This window comes from Sus scrofa, chromosome 1 (assembly GCF_054392235.1).
Source record: "Sus scrofa isolate SSC_HxYL_T2T_F1_AM1 chromosome 1, Sscrofa_HxYL_maternal_Yorkshire_Landrace_v2.0, whole genome shotgun sequence".
Classification (NCBI taxonomy): Eukaryota; Metazoa; Chordata; class Mammalia; order Artiodactyla; family Suidae; genus Sus; species Sus scrofa.
The window spans coordinates 111275195-111289920 of NC_139383.1; the positions used below are offsets into that span (position 1 = coordinate 111275195).

The following is a 14726-nucleotide window of genomic DNA, read 5'->3' on the forward strand; positions in this document are numbered from 1 at the left end:
AGTTTCTTTCAGAATCAGAGAATGGTTGAAAATCCTTAGAAAGAATTAAGTGGTTATAGAATCCATCTTCTGATCAATGTGTAAATCCTCTATTTCTCTTCTGCTATAATCCTTGGATTTACTTCCATAGCCAGCTAAGGTAACTAGACTCAGCTATATTTTAGACTTTCGGTTCTCAAATGGGAATATTTTTGTCCCCTGGTGACATTTGGCAATGTCTAGGAATAGTTTTGGTTGTCACAGTTGGGGGGTGCCAGTGAGTAGAGGTCAGAGATGCCGCTAAACATCCTACAATGCACAGGACCCCTCACCACCCACATACACCCTCCACCCCTGCCAATTAAGAATCATCTGGTTCAAAATGTCAATAGTATCCCATCTGAGAAATTTTGATATAGACAAAATCAATTGCTACAATTACTCATAAAATTTAACTCCCTGTAAAATTGTTTTTTGAAAAAAATACACCAATTATGGAACAGTGATATGTTACATAAACTATTTTGGATAATTAAATTGGTTCTGTGTTTCCTTTAGGCATATATGCATATGGGACAGCCAATAGATTTCAAAATGTTTTCAAGTAGAGATCCTTTAAAAAGGCACGATAATTGTGGAGCTTTGTAATATTTTGGTTACTATTTGCTACCTCATAATATATCTCAAGCATTTTTTCTTAAAGCAAGTGTGAGGTGAAATCCACGGTTCTCTTGTTAACACCTTAAGCATCAGACACCTAGGCACTGCTTTTGCCCCTCTGAGCTCCCTTCTCTTTGCACCCATCCTGATTCTGTGGTAGCAGCTCCTTTCTCTGAGTTTTTTTTTTTTGTTGTTGCTTTTTTTTGTGTGTGTGATCTTTTTGCCATTTCTTGGGCCGCTCCCGGGGCATATGGAGGTTCCCAGGCTAGGGGTCGAATCGGAGCTGTAGCCGCCGGCCTAAGCCACAGCCACAGCAACTCGGGATCCAAGCCGCATCTGTGACCTACACCACAGCTCACCTCCTCAACCACTGAGCAAGGCCAGGGATTGAACCCACAACCTCATGGTTCCTAGTTGGATTCTTTAACCACTGAGCCACGACAGGAACTCCACCTTTCTCTGAGTTTTGATGGCATCGTCTATCCCCAGACCTCAGCATATATTCCTTATACCAATAAATCTATGTCCATGCATATTTGACCTTCTAGATAAATCACTTTGTTTTTAGTTTTCTTTCTAGAAATTCATAGTGCCTTGCCAGAGAGAAGTGACTGAATATTCTCACACTGTCTCCAAAGTTGAGTTTGTCTCTCTTGTATTATTATCTTCTTCCTGTGTATGTGCTCATGGTCTGGTCCCATGATGCCAGTCTTAGTGCTGGTGCCTTTTCCATAGCCTCTCTCATCCGTTCACCTTCTTGCCTGGCTAAACTGTCAGGCCTTTCCCATTTATAATATTTCTCCTTTAGCAGTTTTCCCTGCTACCTTGTGGATTGCTTTCTACACCAAGAAACTCCCAGCCCAATTTGCGTGCACGCGTGTGTGTGTGTGTGTGTGTATGAGGTTGTGTGTGTGAGTTAAAGAGCTCTGTTTTCCTTCAGTGCCTTCCCTTTTACCCCCGCATGGCATTTTACTATTTCTGGGCCATCTTTTTCTTTCTTTTTTTCACATTTTAAAATTCTAGTTGATTTACAATGTTGTGCCAATTTCCGGTGTTCAGTAATCCAGTCTCACACACACACACATGTTTCTATTTCTTATATTATCTTCCATCATTGCCTATCCCAAGATATTGACTATAGTTCCCTGCACTGCATAGCCGGACCTCGTTGCGTATCCATTCTAAATGTAATAGTTTGCATATACTAACCCAACTCCCAGTCTTTTTCATGGGCAAGATGGGCAGTAAGAACTCCAGAATCTTGCCTCTGTGGGCAGCTAGTGTCACCTCCTCATCCAGCCCCACGTGGATGGGACCACACAGGCTAACGCTGCAATCCCTGAAGCTTTGTCACTGTTCAGAACAGCTCAAGTGCTTAGCCCGCTTTGACCTGTTTCTCATCACCCTCTTGTAAAGCAGAGCTGCATTTTCCCATTTATCACAATGGGAATAGCAGTCTACCTTCCTGGCTTTCCCTTCCCAGCCACCTGCTCTGCTGCCAGCCTTTGAGATTGATACTTGCCATTTCCACAGTTAGATTTGCTCTGGCCTCTGTGGGCATGTTTGCTAAAAGGAGCATCACTCTTGCTGCCCGTGGTGGGCAATCACTCTTTTGCCTCCTCCCTGCATCAAACTCTATCTCGGAGGGAGGGAACTGGCATTTATTAGGAGTTCTCAGGGAGTTTCCCCTCACCACCCAATAAAAGATTCTCATTTCTTTCAGCAGAACCAGGCAGGCCTTAGCAAATCTAGACTGACCCACAGCAACCATCTTCCCCAAGAGTATTTTTTGTTGTTGTTTCCTTTATCTTCCTACAGCCCAGAGTTTCCTCTGGCAACTCTAGGATGTTCATCATGTGTGGATCATTCCACCCACACAGATCTTACTTTCAATGCAACAGCTGATTCTCTCCTACAGATATTCAGGGGGGAGAAAATTCAGTGACTGTTTTCCTTATGGCTTGACATGAATGTCACCCAGATCTTCTAGACTAAAGGGAGAAGGAAAGGGCTAGTGGAAATCTACAAGTAATAAATGTGAATAATTTTTAGTCTTCTGCAAAGCCTGTGCCCAGGTTTATTGTTTGACACAAAGCAACAGTTCTGGAAATGTGCATTCTAACATAGACCTGGGTGGTGAACATGGGAGTGGAGGAATACTCTAGATTCTGGTGACAAGTCTTCCGCTCAGCACTGTCTGTGCTTGCTACTAAATCTGTTGTCCTGGGCTTTCAGTACTAGCTTCACCCAGGAGCTTGTTATACCTGCAGTCTGGGGACCTACTCTGGATCTGCCAAATTAGAATCTGCATTGTCACAAGATTCCCAGGTTCTCCTTGGGCACATTGCAACACGAGATGCTCTGCCCTTTCTGTTCCTGCACTTCATCTTCAGAATCGTCTTCAGTGGTAATTCTTAAGTTTCCCAACTTACAGTTAGGGAAGCTGAGACTGAGTAATGAAGAGATTTGCCTATTGTCCCAGGAAATTGAATTCTGTCTGTACAAAGAGCACATGTTTTTTACTCTGCACTATGACTATAGAGGTATTTATGATGAAGTCAGCATGATTTATTTTTTCTTTTTTCTTTTTTTTTTTTTTTTTTTTTGTCTTTTGTCCTTTTTGGCCACTCTCGCAGCATATGGAGGTTCCCAGGCTAGGGGTCCAATTGGAGCTACAGCTGCCAGCCTATGCTACAGCCACAGCAATGCAGGATCCAAGCCTCGTCTGCTACTTACCCCACCTCTCATGGCAATGCTGGATCCTTAACCCACTGAGCAAGGCCAGGGATCAAACCCCCATCCTCTTGGATGCTAGTCGGGTTCGTTAACCACTGAGCCATGACTGGAACTCCTTATTTTTCTTCTGAATACACTTTTCTTTTTCTTTTATTTTTGACCGCACCCACAGCCTATGAAAGTTCCCCAGCCAGAGATCAAATTCGAGCTGGAGCTGCAACCTATACCACAGCTATAGCAATGATAGATCCTTAACCCACTGTGACAGGTCAGGGATCAAACTCGCACCTCCAGAGACAAGCCAGATCATTAACCTACTGTGCCACAGCAGGAACTCCTTGGATACAGTTTTATTTATTTTTTATATAATGCTTTATATTTTTTCCCATTATAGCTGGTTTACAGTGTTCTGTCAATTTTCCACTGTGCAGCATGGCGACCCAGTTACACATACATGTATACATCGGAACTAACCCTATCAATGCATCTCAGGGGAAGAGACTATCTCTCTGTATGCTTTCACTCAGTTGAGCCTTGACAAGCTCTCTCTCCCACTAAAATTTCTTTTCTACTTGGCAATTTGACATGTCAAGGAGACCAGAACATTTCCTAATATTTAAAACTGTATCCTCACTTATGATGGATCCTGATAATGTGAGGATACAGTTTTAAATATTAGGAAGGGAAATGTTCTGGTCTCCTTGACATGTCAAATTGCGAAGTGGAAAAGAAATTTTAAGTGGGAGAGAGGGCTCTTCAAGGCTCAACTGAGTGAAGACATGCAGAGATATTCTTTCCCACCTGAGGTGGATGGATAGGGTTAGTTCATAGCCACGTGGCAGAAAGAAAACACACAGCGGTGCTCAACAGACTGGCAGTCCAGAGATGGTCACAGCAAGATAAAGTATGTGCTGAGGTGATAATTACCCTGGCCTTTCCTCGGAACAGCAGCTGGAAAGAGTCTGGAACAGATGGAGCCAGAAATAGTGAAAAGATTGTGGGGCAGCCTCAGAGGAGAGACAGAGCAACAGTTTAAATAAGAGCTCCTGGATGACTAAAGGTATGGACACATATTCTGCACATGGGATTGGGTAGCCCTTTTATTCCCTTGCTCTAACTAGAGGTTTACAATTATGAGAAGGAAGAAGGAAATTAATCCATTAGATTTATTTTCAAATCTTGTTTTTGTTGACATGTCACAGGAGATTGGCCTATAGGTTTTCCTTTATGCTATTCCAATGATCTCTTCTCAGGAAAATTTTGACCACTGGGTCCAAGCCATCATAAACCAAAATGACTGTCCACCTGTTTTCAACAAGGGTCCTTAAATTCAGGACCTCTTCTTCTGCTTCCCTTGCTAATTATAGCAAATATTACACCACTTTTAGAATTCACTTATTTGAAGAGGTCATCTATTTAAATTTTCATTTATTATTTAGATGTCAGATTCTAAGCTAGTCTGTCATTCACTCCTTTTCATAAATATTATTATTCAGAGCCAGTAGAAATAAGACATGTTTTAGGTAGAATAGTGGCACATATATAGCTTCACTAATTAGATGTCATTATTGTTACTGCTATTACCATCTCTGGTTTCAAAAAACAGATGCCAGGATTTCCTGTCATGGTGCAGCGGAAAAGAATCTGACTAGGAACCATGAGATTGCCGATTTGATCCCTGGTCTTGCTCATTGGGTTAAGTATCTGGCATTGCTGTGAGCTGTGGTGTAGGTCACAGACACAGCTCAGATCCTACATTGCTCTGGCTGTGGCAAAGGCCTTCAGCTGTAGCTCTGATTTGATCCCTAGCCTGAGAACCTCCATATGCAGTGGGTGTGGCCCTAAAAAGCAAAAACAAACAAACAACCAAACAAACAAACAAACAAAAAAAAACAAAAGCAGATCCCAGAGGCTGGAGTTTCTTTGTAATTTGGCTGCTTGATTCCCCAGTTCTCCACCCCATATACACACAGTTGCCATGACTCTACCGAGTTCTTGACAGGCACAAAGTTGTTGATAAGCAGGCCAAATTTGAGACATGCAGAAATGCCATTGAGCAGCCTGGATTTCTGCTGCTCTGGTTGGTGTCTTGATTTTAATCAAGAGAATCCTAAAGCACTATTTCTCTATAGGGGCATTGCAACAGATATTATTTGGGGTTACTAAGAGTGTTGTAAAAAATATAGTTGCAGTTCTTATGGCTCATCTGGAACCATGAAGTAGAAGTTTATTATTTTTTTACATTAATGGAACCTATTTAGCTCACAGACTACCTTCCCTTCGGAAAAATTGGCAAGAAGATATCCAGATGGCTAAAAAGCACACGAAAAAATGCTCAACATCACTGATTATTAGAGAAATGCAAATCAAGATGAGCTACCACCTCATACCAGTCAGAGTGACCATCATTAATAAGTCCACAAGTTAAATGCTGGAGGGGGTGTGGAGAAAAGGGAACCCTCCTGAACTGTTGGTAGGAATGCAAGTTGGTACAACCACTGTGGAAAACAGTATGGCAGTATCTTAGAGAACTATACATAGAACTACCATATGACCCAGCAATTCCACTCTTGGGCATATATCTGGAAAAAACTTTCCTTGAATAAGACACATGCACCCGCATGTTCATTGCAGCACTATTCACAATAGCCAAGACATGGAAACAACCTAAACGTCCATCGACAGATGATTGGATTAGGAAGATGTGGTATATACACACAATGGAATACTACTCAGCCATAAAAAAGAACAAAAAGATTTAGTCGAACAAAAAGATTTAGTCATATAGCTCTAAATGCTGTATGCCAATTGCTCCAAATAAAAGTTTTTAAATTATGAGAAAATAGAGACTTTTAAAAGTTACATTTAGGCACTGATATAAACAAAGAACTTTAAAAAACAATCCTCCATGTAGATTGAGATCTAAATTAAAAATGTGTATTCTTCACACCTAACTAGAGAGAGGCTACAATAAGAAAGCGGTGTTATGTATTTACTTAGCACTTCACATTTCCAAATGTCACCACTATTTCATTATTATATTGCACACTCCACCTCTAAGCTTAGCAGATACACTACTGCTAAAATGCCATAAAATATATTATGCAGCAAATGGTTTAGGTAAATTACTCATGGTCTTGACTGAACATCAGTGAGCCCATAATTTCCACCCTTTAGAAATGAAGAAGACTTGGAAAGCTCAATCAAAGAGGTGTCAACAGTGGCTAAACACTTTTCCTCTTTTTTTCAAGAAAAGGAATAATGAATTTTCTTTATATTTATTGAACTCATATTGCTCCTGAAAATAGTGGGAGACAGATGGGAGAGGAAAATTAAATCAAAGAAAATTAATATACATTTTCTTTCAGGTTTGGTTAGGGATGTGAATCAGGAAAAACACATGTAAACATGCCCAGTCTTTTTAATATTTTGGAAGAGCAGTGATAAGTATATTTATAAGTCTAATTACAGGACAAAGTATAGGTGCTCTCTTATTACCATGATCAAATAATATAAAGAGTATATATCCATAAGAAGACTTCAGCTCAGATTGAAGAAACACATCATCTGGAATTTAGAAACACATTAGTTGTCATTCAGTTTTAGGCACAGTATTTAATCCCATTATCTCTTGTGTTTTCTTGCTTCTAGTTCAAACATAAATTAGGGTGAAAAATGGCCTTACTTCAGGTGAGGTGTATGGGCCATTGCCGACTTTACTTCTGTGTTCAAAGTTTCCACATCAGTAATTCCTAGAAAAAAACACAATTCGTATTGAAAGGACAGATAGGATCTAGGTTGGGCTTGTGGCTTAGACGTTGGCATTTTAAGATGACATGATCTATTGAAACCTTAACACAGATTAATTCAATCTTTTAAATATCGCAATTCTAAGAGATGTGACAGGACAGGACTTTCAACAGAGAAACCTTCTGTCATCTCTGCATCTGTAGACTCTAACAGAATTTTTGGTGGATATTTTCATTTTATTTACTATGTTGTTCAGTTGATAAATGAATAATCAGATGAATAAATGATGGAAAAATATAAAAAAAAAAAACTAGAGCATATATGTTTTCCCAGGAATGAAGGGGCTGCCTACAGTTTAGATGGGGAGAGTTTGGAGATTAAGACACAAGGATGGTTGGATTTAACATAAGACACTGTGACAAAAGGTGTAAGATAAGAAGCACCAGCCTTTTTTCTTTCATGTGGCCATTGCTCACCTTGCTGAGAGCATAATTTTCAGCAGACCCCACTTGGAACCACACACCCCTTCTTCCTTCTTCTTGCCTTTCATCAAGGTGAGTTACAAAGGATAGACTCTTCAAGAGAGTTCCTTCAGACTAATACACCCTCTCACTTTAAAACCCTCTCCTGGGAGAGTATGCATACTCACCTGCTCCAGAGTAAGACTCTGAAAGGCTTGTTCCTAGAAGCTTGGAGATATCCTCTTGTGAGTTTTCTTTATCATTTTTTTCTCTTTGTTTTCAATAAGTGAGCTCAATATTTATAGTGCTTCTCCCTCCATTCATTTCAGGCCTGTGAAAAGGGCTGTTTGCCTGCCCATTGAGTGTGAATTATAGGGCTGACATTTAATGGTGCAGCTTCTTTTGCTCATTGCCCTCAACAATTGAGAGCTGAGTTGGAAGAGAGCAATACTGCCTAGTAAATGTCTCACACGATGGGAACGTGCCATTTTGATTTGATTTTACTTTTTAAGTGGAAGGTTTGCAAAAAATAGTGTGTGGTATATTGACATTATTCTAAATTACACTGTTAGGAGAACATTAAGTTTTTCATTTCACACTTTCTGAGCCTTAAGTACCATTGCTATATGGGGAAATCAGTCATTTTCTGATGATTCATGTACAGATTTGTACCAATCAGAATGGACTGTAATTATGTCAAGGCTCTTCTTTCATGGAAGTTCATTGAGGGCACAGAAAAAGAGAAGCCAAAGGAGAAGCATCCTTTGTAAGTATTTGGTGTAAATTCACAAACCATAAAAGTACAAGTAATTTTATAGCACAATGGAAATTTACTTTGAATAGACTTGTGTTGTTATAAACCACAGATACTGATACAGCCATCTGGGGATCACTTGATAGGGCCTTAATAGCAAATCTGGGGGCACATTTATCTTTTTCAAGCTCGCCTTGAGGCTGTGGACAATAAGAAAACAGTCAATAACATCTTCTTATGATTAATTTCCTATGAAAATCACTGAGAATTTGGAATCACTGATTTTTATCACTGACTTTTAGCAGAGCTGGAAAGTCATAAGAGATGTTCATTTGTCTGAGACCATTTATTTTAAGAAACAGCATTCTTTGCAGTGCAACAGTGAATCAGCAAGGAGAATAACAGGAGGCCCACAAAAATGGGATGAGTGCCTGAGACATTAGAAGTGAGAAATGTTTGTATCAATTCATGTGTGAAAAAGAATACCACGTCTTGCGTTTTATTCCTCCGTGCTCTCAAGGTGCTCTTTTCTCTAGGTCTATGAAATGTTCTTACGGGTCTGCTCTTATTTATTTTATTTTTACCTTAATTTTTATCTAGAGTACATTATTTTAAATCCCACTACCATTCAAAAAAATTTCCAAGACACAGTTATTTCTTATTGAACAGTCTTCTGCCTTTTCTCTCCTATTCAAAGAGTTTATTGTTGAATGTTTAAACACCAGCATCTTCATCTTCTTTGGCCTGACATAGTCATTTTGGGAAATTTGAATCCATAGAGGTATTTTTCTAGCTGAGTTTGATTTAATGACTGCCCTTCTTTAACCTTAATGGCACCAAAGGAAGGATTCCAGGCACCCTAAGGAAATCTGGCAAGTAATGGCAAACATAAGTTCAAGATGGGTCAGTTCCCACAAAGGAAAATTAAATGTATTATTCTACACAACAAGATTAGCAAATCATCCATAAACCTCAGCCACTCTGTCCTTCTTTTTACTCTAATGAGTTTAGTGTGCAGTAATGATGGTACAGGCTTCATCAGAATTCTGCCAGTGAAGGGGAATTTTCAAACTCCGTTTGCAAATGAGATCTACACCATAAACCATAGTCATCCATCATAGAGAAGTAGCTTGTGCTTGATAAAAGGCTGTTTGGGCAGAGTCAATCAAATGAGCATTATTCGAGCCTGGTATTACACTGTCCTTTAGATGATGGAGAAGGAATGTAATACAGTTATGGAATGTGATTTTTTTATGCCTCTGTCCCTTTTGGAAGACTAAACTCTATTCTAACATATCTCAGAGTGACATTCATAATCTTGGTTACAGAAAACGAGACCTTCTCCTATTTCTCATCTGTCAAGAGCAGTTAGAATTGTGTAGAGTTTTCATGATATAGTTAACACCACAAAGAAATGATGTTCCAACTAAAATTACAACTCATAATTATTGGTTATTAACAAAAGGTAGGCCAAGCACTTGTGTTAACTAAATGAAGACAAATGAAAGATGAAACTTTCAGTGCAGCATGGCTCTGAATAAAGATCATAACTCTAACAATAAGATTTTGAGCTGATAAGTCCTTTAGACACCATCTAATTTAGTGGTTTTCTAACTCTTTTTAGTATGGGAACCTATTTTTCAACCAAATGTTATATGGCATCAGGATATCAAAAATAATCAAAGTTCCAGAGTTCTCATTTGGATATAGGTAGGGGACCTTCTCAGCATTTTTTAGCTCCCTGCCCCAGCCACCTTCTCTGATGGGCGCTATTGAACTTTGAAATGTACTGACTTAGCCCTTTTTCTTAATTTGCACAGCTTAAAAAACTAATGTCTGAAATATTATTATTATTATTATTATTATTATTGTCTTTTTGCTATTTCTTTGGCCGCTCCCGGGGCATATGGAGGTTCCCAGGCTAGGGGTCGAATCGGAGCTGTAGCCGCCGGCCTACACCAGAGCCACCGCAATGCCAGATCCGAGCCGCGTCTGCAGCCTATACCACAGCTCATGGCAATGCCAGATCCTTAACCCACTGAGCGAGGGCAGGGACCGAACCCGCAACCTCATGGTTCCTAGTCAGATTTGTTAACCACTGCGCCATGACGGGAACTCCCTGAAATATTATTAAGTTGGAATAAGGCTACAGAACTCACTAAATGACAAGTAAATATAAGGATTCAGAAGTCCTTACTTCTACACAAATGCTTTATCTACTGTGCAGGGTTCCTCCATTAACAGTGCTCTACATCAGGGCCAAAACAAGTGCCTGCAGGGCCAGGCAGTCATCAGGAATAAAGCTGGTGGTGACATGGGAAGACCACACCCCACATAAAGAGAACAGGTGTTACACAGTTTCAGGTGATGCTTGTCCTGAGGACAATAGAGCCCAGGGTTCCTTGACTCTTTTTATTAAGTAAAAATTGGAGAAAATTGGAGCTTTAGTGTCATAATTATATGTTAATATTTTATTTGTCCTAATAATCCCAAACTATCTTACAGGTGTATGAAACAGTTACAATTCAAATTCAACTGGTACCACTAGTCACTATAAGTAATGGTGCATTCATTGTTGTGATGTTGTGTTTATTAAGGACACTAAAAATGAAAACAACTTTATGATTAGGTTCATGAGTTTCATGCCTAATAATTACCTTTATGTGTAATCCTTCATTAGTCCTCATTAATTTATTCAACAAACCGTAACCAAGGATTTTTTACACTAGCAGTAGCAATAGGTTCTTCTACATGAAAAGCTCATATTTCCAGACGTCCCAGGGCTCATATTCTTATGGTGGGAGCCAAGGACACAAAAGATATTTGCAAGAAGCTAAAAAGAGATAATAGAGATGTACCTATGGTGCAGTGGGGCCACTAAAAAAAAATAAGACTTGCATAACTCTGTGCATAAAAGACATTCCTTGAGGTGTCATAAAGAGTGCAGAGGAGTTTACTAGACAGGCAAGAAAGAGGTCACCCTAGGCAGTGAGAACAGAGTTCATACAAGAAATGGATTTAGGGAAAGAAAAAAACATGCCTTGATCAAGGAATGGCAAGAAATTTGGCATGACTAGAGGACATGGAGCATGGAAAAAAGAAAGATGCTGGCAATTACACTGGAAGAAGAGACAACTGGTCCACAGAAGGAGTTTGGACTTCATGGTGTAACTACTGTGACCATATTTAAGAATTGTACCTGGAGTGAGGGCAGCACAGATTTACTCTAAAATAATGACTGAAATGATATATACAAATTGGCAGAGATGGAGACAGGAGAGAGAGGGATGCATATTGAAATATTCCAAGTTACTAATAAGGGCTGAAAAGGTGGTAAGGATGGAAGAATCAGGGGTAGGGATTTGCGGTAGTGGGATTCACAGATTCTGGGTGCTGATTGGCTAAGAGAGAGGAAGCATTGAGGAGATAGACTCTGGGTTTCTGGCTGGGGAGTCTGGAGTGACTATGAGCCATTTAACTAAGGAGCTGGAGGATCCTGACCTCAACCCAGAGGGGCCTGTGGAGTGTGGCTTCCTGCCCTAGGTCTACAAGGGCCACCAGCCTGCATGCATCCAGTGCCTGGCCTGAGGAACTCACCCCTAAAAGGAAATGTTGTCCTGATTGCCTCCAGCACACTTTCCCAAATAACCTAAAATAGGACTTGGAAAATCTAAACATCATAAGTGAAAACAAAAACAGAAACAAAAACAGTAACCTTAGAAATAGCCTAGTCTTGGGAGACTTTTACACCAGGAAGCTTAAAATCAACTTTCTTTTTTCTGTAGCAGAACACATTTTAGTGCTAAAAACAAACAATAGCAATGCCAATAAATGCTTACCAAACATGACTGGTAGTATTTCTCAGCTGGTTTAACAAGCACTGAGTGAGAAGGTGGAGACAAAAGCAAACAGGAGACTTTTTTTTTTTTTCCTTAAGAACCCAAATTTAATATGTTGGGCATTTTACTTTGCATTTGAATATGGAATTGCTGACTTTATTCATGGCAGGAGGGAAAGGCTGAAAGGTATTTCTTCTCCTGCTCTTAGCTTAGTATAGTGTTAAAGCACATTCTCTTGGGTTGTATTGTTTTGAAATTAATCTTTTCCTTCTCCAAAGTGTTTTCCGAATAATAATCTCAAAAACTCTAGGAAGCCCTTCAGCCAGACTGCTAGACTGGTAGCATGATCAGAGAGAGAGAGGCTATTGCCCACCTATATTTTCAAATTAGTGTTAAATCTGAGGCTTAACTTTGGTCAAGAGCAAACAGTCTCCTTAGTCAATAATGCAACAATTATGAGCCCACAGTGAGTCACTGGATAATTCAAAAACAGTATGCTCTGTGAGGTCTGTGGATATTTGATCAGCAGGATATCTTTTTCTTTGCCTTTTTTTTTTCCCCTAGCAGTAAATGAGTTTAATTGAGTAGGGGCTTGCAAGGCAGAGACAAATGCCAAAGTTCTCTTTGGATATTATTGAGGACCGGGGATGAGAGCAAGAAAACAAACAAAAACCAAAAAGCAAGCTGATAACTAAAGTTCAATCCCAGAGTTCCTGTTGTGGCACGGTTGAAACGAATCTGACTAGTAGCTCTGAGGATGCAGGTTCCATCCCTGGCCTCACTAAGTGGGTTGGGGATCCAGCATTACCATGAGCTCTAGTGTAGGTCACAGACTTGGATTGGATCCCGAGTTGCTGTGGCTATGGTACAGGCTGGCAGCGGTAGCTCTCCTGGGAACTTCCACATGCTGCAGGTGCAGCCCTAAAAAAGCAAAATAAATAAATAAATAAATAAATAAATAAATAAATAAAAATAAAAATCAATCCCTAAATAATAATTCCTTTCAAGGGAATTTATGATTCCTGGTAACTAACATGGAGCAGCCACTCCATTCAATATGAGAGTAACAACAACTAATAATCATAACAGTTAGTGAATGCAGTGGTTACTGCTGCCTCTGATTCAAAATGTAGGTTTGGGAACAGTGGGAGTTTTTCCAGTGCTATTCGATTTTCCAGGAAGATTATCCGTAAAGAATCCTGAAGTTGCACTTATTTACCTCTCTTCATAACATCATTATGCAGACACAAATACCAGGAAAAACACTGTAACAGAATTTGAGACTGCATAATTCTTTATAAATACACCCCCTTTATATAATCACATATATTGTATGCTCTTCGGATGCATATTTTAAATGCTGTTTATCTGTTACTTCTCTACTTCTGTCTGTGTGTATGTTCTCTCCTTAAGGTAATTCATTCAGGTGTTTGGTTTCTTTAATGCAAGAACAGCTTTTGAATATGTGAGCCAGGAATATTTCAATGAAATGAAAGGACCAAAGAGACTCAGACTAAGTGATGCTCTGCTTGGGAGCTGAGATGCAGAATAGCCTTTGAGATGTTTATCCAGAACACTTGATTGTCTAGTTACTGGCCCCTAATTTGGGAATCTAGCATTGCAGATCTTGCCTAAGAGATAATAAATGTGAGTCTCCTACATTAGATGTAGAATTTATAGCCTATAACATTTTTAGCACTTTTTGTAACTTTGAAAACTCTTTCCCCTTACTTCACAGCATCAGTCTGTATTTTAACTTGAATTAAAAAGGAAAGATGAGGGGAGTTTCCTCTGTGGCATAAGGGGATCAGTGGCAACTCTGGAGCTCTGGGACACAGGCTTGATCCCTGGGGTGCACAGTTGGTTAAGCATCTGGCATTGCTGCAGCATAGGTCGCAACTGTACCTCTGATCTAATCCCTGGTGCAGGGTGCCAAAAAAAAAAAAAAAGGAGCTCCCACTGTAGCACAGTAGTTTAAGGATCTGACTGCAGTGGCTCAGGTCACAGCAGAGGCATGGGTTTGATCCCCAGTCTGCCTGAATTTCCATGTCACAGGTGCAGCCAAACAAAGGAAAAACGAAAGAAAGAAAAAAGAAAAGGAAATATAATAGTAAATTTGGTAGGACGTTCGAGTGTGTATACTGCTTGGGTACCACCTGCAGAATCCTCCAAGTCTACAATGCCTAGAGAACCAATAGAAGTGTCACCATCTTTCTTCTTTTTCTAACTTCAATAACTCCATCAACTATCTCTTCAGATCACATAGGATCCTTCACTGACTTTGGCCTTCTGTTTCATTCGCCCTTAAACATTAATGCATGTTCTGAGTTGCTTTTCTTGTTTTACAAATGATTCTAAAGGACACCTTTTGTAGGACTTGATACTGTGGGTATGAGATTTTCAGTCCGCTGCCTGCACAGCTGATTTGTATTCAGGCATCATTGGTAATCTCATCTGGCATTCTCCTTCTTGATGCTATCTCTCAGTATCAATGCTATTGTGAAAATTTACATATAGATGTCATAGAATCATCTTCCTTTTTACGTA

General features: G+C 39.8%; 1 protein-coding gene across 4 annotated transcripts in view; it reads left to right on the forward strand.

Moving 5' to 3' along the window:
- Positions 1 to 14726, forward strand: part of DCC (DCC netrin 1 receptor) — a 1237100-nt gene that overhangs the window by 104523 nt on the left and 1117851 nt on the right. The window lies entirely within an intron of this gene.